Genomic DNA, 4,670 nt, shown 5'->3' on the forward strand with positions numbered 1-4,670 from the left:
ATCTGACAATGTGCTATGCCGACAGATTGTGCGACGTCCATTGCTACGCCGATAGTTTGTGTGTAAGTGTGCTATGCCGACAGACTGTGTCTGCAGGGTTCTACATTTCACCAGAAATGCAAATGCACCATATTTTAAATGAATTCACACTCATAATATTCAATTCATGTTCAATACGTAATACATATATAGACAATTGCACTCTTGTATTCATCAAAAGATACTATTGATCAAATGCATTCATTCAACATATATAGAACATTCATTGTGTTACTTCACTCAAGTAGCTACAACCTTTAAGGATCCACAAATCAGATATACAAGAGAGGCATGTTACAAAAAAATGGCCAAAGTTCCTAAGAGACCAATTGCATGATCACTGGATTGCTACAGAATAATACGGAAGACCAACTCTTCAATCGCCAAGCCGAATCAACTTCCATATGAACAAAATGTGTCAACCCAGTTCTCAACAAAACAGTCACGAGAACATCTTCAGTCAACTTGTGGACTTGCTACTGTCTACCATTTGTCCCTACAAAAGAACTCGTATGTTATAGAAGATGTACAGTATACACACAGATCATGCAGTATTACCAAATATTATATGATGAATTGGAACCATGCATAGTTGAACTAGTCTCGTACAGGGAAGACCACAAGAATGAACTAGGCTGGAGTCGAGTGTCATCAATCAATCAATAAACCAGACCCAAGTAATAAAACAAAGATGAACTAGATATCACAAGTCTAAATCAACAGTGTAGAGCAGTGAGAAACTGGGGAGAAACCTCACAGTCAAGAGGCGCTGATCCACAACCTTGTTTGGGGAGTTGAGGTCAGGGTCGTCGTCTTGGGCTTGGGGTCTTAGTTGTCCTCCTCATCCATGGAGTCGGGTGCCTACTACACCAAATCAAGCAGGAAAATAATCATCATATTATTCAACATACAATCAAGTGGAAAAATAAATAAAATCACCTGAAGATTATAAGGTACAAAACAACAACTTATTTCTAAAACCCTCCATTAATTTCATCTAGTTTAGTTTCAATCGAGCAACAACTTGACGATGGTTTAGTATTTATTTATCCTGGACCAAATTGGTAGATTCGATGAACAATGCCTGAATAAGAAAACAACTACTACAATCAATATATATCATCAATGGTGGTCCCATATACTGTAGCATGCAAAGCGGCAAGATGATATGACACAATCAAAAGCCTCTAATGAGCAACCAGCAAAGCTGCATTTAGTTGGAGGGTTTAGAAAGGGTGCCTCAGAGAAGATAATATATACCCACTTGTTAATATATAAGCAACCAACCAGCACAACTACATTCCGTATGATGAGTTTACATTCCACTCATACTCCATTGTACACAGACAGAGACAGCTACACACAAACAAGTCCAGTCCCTAGAACCAACAAATATAAGCATCGATCGTGTGGTCTGCAAGGGTCAAAGTAAAGAGCAATTTCTACTGTACCATCCATTTTCAGTTGCGACAAAGACTAGAACATCTAGGCCAAAGAGGGATCAATTCCACAACCAAACAATATAACTGCATTTACACACAATTCTTAGTTCCCTACCAAACAACAAGAACAAGATAGCCAAGCCACTTGCATCAGACCACAAATAGGCCAGAATTAATGTAATGATACATAAAGGGCAGAGGGAGGAGAGTTGTTGTTTATTACCACATTGTTTGTTGTTGTTGTTATTATTGTTGTAGTTGATCAAAAGGGTGACTTGGTGGGTTTGTGGTCCTTATCCAATTCCAACCGACCATGCCCGGTGCTGAACCGGAGGGGTTCCAACTCTACCTGCAAACCAGAAAGGAGCTCACGATTAATAACATTACAGAAAAAGAACAAGATTACTTAAGAGGAACTAGGCTGGAGAACCTAGAGAACTAGAACTGGCATCACATCATTAAATCAAGCTATAAAGTAAAGCGAGTGAAAACCAGGACAAATGGTAGTGTGGTTTCACAAATAGAAAAGAATAGAACCTAGGCAGGCTAGAGCAGAGCATCGACAACTTACTTGGGTACGTAAACCATTCATTTTAAGGCAAGACTTGCAGGCATGTTCATTGGCAATATATATTTAATAAACACGTGCATCTATTTAATTCACATGTATGAATGCAAGAAGAAAACAAACCATTCATTCTAGATCACTAAATGATCGAGAATGTCTTATTTTACTTTACAGATGTGCACATGACTCAGTCAAAAGGAATAACAACACATGATGTTAATGCTAGTTAAGTGCATTGTCGCTTATATTCTACATTATTATCAGGTCATGTATTCCACTTTTGAAGTGAATAGGCATTTTACTATGTGGTATAAGATACTTACAGAGAAATACATACATGTCCATACATCCATAATTGGGAAGGCCAAATTGCATCAAACAAACATATGATTATTTTGTTACAACCTTTAGAAATGCAAGTAATACATGATGATTTTGTTATTGTGTTTATGAAAAGAGATAAAGGCGGCAAGCAAGCAAGCAGGGCGAATGCATGGATGGGAAATTGAAACTAAAGAAGAAATTGGTTCCTAGTCAATGACTTGTGCATAACCGTCAACAGATGGATGGCTACTTAGTGTCGTACTAACTAACAAGACACACTAGGCAAATCACCATGCTTTCAGTTGTAGAGACCAGACATAGTAAACCAGATGCTTAAGTTTAGGGGCCTCCCTCCCTGCTATAGAGGAGCAAGTCTCTAGTGTGTGTGTGCATTCCAAAGCTAAAGATGCAAATATTATTACATGCCATTTTTCCATTAGTAAAAGGGTGACCCAGCAGCAACGATATAGAAAAAAACAATGACACTTCTTTACCTTCAGACCATATAGCACCAAGTTTTACTTCTCATATGCTTAATTTACTATTGCCCAGACTGATCACACCTAGGCGGCACAATGGTCCACCCATCAGCATCAGGGATAGGCTTCGAGGACCTCGGTTCATCCTGCTTCATCCTCGAGCATCAGTGGCTAGTCACCATCATCATCATCCAAACTATAAATCATCGGCATCAGCAGCCCTCTCCTCGCAACAAGGAAATCAATAAATTAAAAGAGAGACATCCCCTGAATATTAATTGGTAACCAAGATCCAACCAGCACAATGGTGGCATGCCAGGATGCCAAAAACTGTTCGTTCAACAAGGAGAATACATCAAGGGAAAAACTAAAAAGAAAAAACAAGGCTCGCCGCTGGCCTATCCGCAAAGTACCAGGGATAGATAGATATATGCTAGCATCTCGCATTCTTGCTGGAATAATATTCACATGTATGTGGCTACAAACTAAACCGTACATTTTCTACTAGCTGCCATGATTAATACTCTGGATATGATACTATTTGCATAATCAGGGTGCTGCTATACATATACAAATGTAGAAACCAAATATACAATTTTCTTCCATAACCCAGATTTATTATCATCATATTATGCGCTTATTTATTACCATTTTTATAGAAAAACTAGGTATTATGACAGTCTGATGCATCCAATGTTTATAATGACATTAGAAATTGTAGCATTAAGCAGCTTAGGAGGACTATCACCTATTCACATGTTCCTGTAATAGAACGGGCATAAATTCTTTACTTGCCTTCACCACCTACGTATGAAGATTGACTGATTGTTAGTATGTTACTGACAAATGCTTCTCTTCAATAGATGCATCACTAGATGTGTACGTAATTAGGACATACAGATCACATTTGGGACTTGATAGGCGCACACATAATCAGATTTAGCTACAAGAGGCTATGAAAGCTAGCATCTGCGCAATAAGAAAAGGAGAAATTGAAAAATAAAATATGCCAATCACAAAGGGGAACGTAATTACAATTCTAACAGAAGAATGACACGCATCCCTCTCCTTTGTAATGCCTCGGCTAAGAAATTGTTACATGCTGCAAATTTGTAGATGAAGCACGCACTAGAACAACCATAGATTTATTTACCTACTGGAAGAAGCCAACCAATTCATGGCTGGATCCGATTAGTTACCTACACGTACTGGAAAAACCACTAACCCAGCTTACCTATAACGACCAGATCTGGAGGTGGGCAGAGAAGGGGCGACAAGGAACCACTCACCCACCAGAAGCTTACCTCTTGTATTCTGTAGGCGGGGCAGAGGAAAGGAGATCAGCCGAAGCAGAGGTCGCACATGGAGAAAAATCAGCAGTGGATCCTTGGTGGCGGTTGACGGCGCTACTGTTCCTCGGCGTGGCGGACGGAGCTGCTTCTCCTGGGCGGATGGTGCCCTGCAGGGAGGAAGGCCAGGGTCCGAGATGATGTGGCACGAGGGGACCAGAGGACGGGCATGTCAGGCTACAGCAAGCTACAGTCCAACGCGGGCATCTTCAGTTAACAGAAGGCCAGGATTGAAGCTAGAGGAAGGATCAGACGGCTCGCTACGCTCGCCCTCCGAACGAACCATTTTCCGTTACTGTTTAGTTTCCGTTGCCGTCCTGTTTTCCATCACCTGTTGTCGCTGGCTATATAAAGCCACTCTTCTCTCTTTGTGAGGCATGCCATTTGTCTGTAATGAATCAACTACATACTTTACAGCTAATATAGATCCGCATATTCGCCTCTGATACTCCCATACGAAGCCTAGCAC

At 40.4% G+C, this 4,670-nt stretch overlaps 1 long non-coding RNA gene across 5 annotated transcripts; it reads right to left on the reverse strand.

Annotated features, from left to right (window-relative positions):
• Nucleotides 1-207: 207 nt before the first annotated feature.
• LOC119316442 lies at nucleotides 208-4,359 on the reverse strand. Of its 5 annotated transcripts, none has more exons than XR_005152985.1 (5): nucleotides 4,157-4,359; nucleotides 2,868-3,656; nucleotides 1,705-1,830; nucleotides 797-903; nucleotides 208-535 (listed from the first exon to the last, which is right to left on the reverse strand). It is a non-coding gene; the product is annotated as an uncharacterized LOC119316442 (long non-coding RNA). The 5 variants fall into 5 exon arrangements; XR_005152988.1 differs by having other exon boundaries at nucleotides 2,868-3,075; nucleotides 3,601-4,357; XR_005152987.1 differs by having other exon boundaries at nucleotides 797-900; nucleotides 2,868-4,357.
• Between the last annotated feature and the right edge of the window lie 311 nt (nucleotides 4,360-4,670).

Source organism: Triticum dicoccoides, chromosome 6A (assembly GCF_002162155.2).
Source record: "Triticum dicoccoides isolate Atlit2015 ecotype Zavitan chromosome 6A, WEW_v2.0, whole genome shotgun sequence".
Classification (NCBI taxonomy): Eukaryota; Viridiplantae; Streptophyta; class Magnoliopsida; order Poales; family Poaceae; genus Triticum; species Triticum dicoccoides.